The sequence below is a fragment of the Myotis brandtii genome, unplaced genomic scaffold, assembly GCF_000412655.1.
Source record: "Myotis brandtii unplaced genomic scaffold, ASM41265v1 scaffold504, whole genome shotgun sequence".
NCBI lineage: Eukaryota > Metazoa > Chordata > Mammalia > Chiroptera > Vespertilionidae > Myotis > Myotis brandtii.
The window spans coordinates 1,958,051-1,958,944 of record NW_005369217.1 but is presented as its reverse complement, the minus strand read 5'-3'; positions in this window follow the sequence as shown (position 1 = coordinate 1,958,944).

Here is an 894-nt window from a genome sequence, read left to right as displayed (position 1 = left end):
CTCTATCTCTCTCCCTTCCTCTCTGTAAAAAATCAATAAAATATATTTTAAAAAAAAATGAAACAAGAACACCAACTTACACCATACACAAAAATAAACTCAAAATGGGTAAAGGACTTAATGTAAGACCGGAAACCATAAAAATCTTAGAACAATGCATTGGAAAAAGGAGACATATGTAATACTATGTGTAATACTTTAAACAATAAAGAATTTTAAAAGAAGAAAGCAAGTGTCCCTTCTAAATTAACTATATAAATTAGACACTAAATTCCCTATAATATAAAGTGGATTTGTGCATCATGTAAGAGGATTATAGTAGATGATTTCTAAGGCTCTATTCCCATTGTTTTAGATTTATGCTATGCATTTGCATATGTTATTCTGTCTGCCTGAAATGCCCTTCCTCCAGCTCATCATGCAGCAGTTTGCTTAACTCCAGAGGGCATCATTCATTTTAAGAAAATGTGAATTTGCTCTAACTGGTTTGGCTCAGTGGATAGAGCGTCGGCCTGAGGATTCAAGGGTCCCAGGTTCGATTCCGGTCAAGGGCATGTACCTTGGTTTCGGGCACATACCCAGTAGGGAGTGTACAGGAGGCAGCTGAATTGATGTTTCTCTCTCATCGATGTTTCTAACTCTCTATCCCTCTCCTTTCCTCTCTGTAAAAAATCAATAAAATATATATTAAAAAAAAGAAAAAGAAAATGTGAATTATAAGCCCTGTAACTATGTCACTTGATGGGACAACTGATTGATGTTTCTCTCTCATCATTGATGCTTCCATCTCTCTCTCCCTCTCCCTTCCTCTCTCTAAAATTAATGAAACACATACTTAAAAAATAATAATTTTTAAAAATGGTCAAGCCAACATACAACTTCAAAAGATTAGTA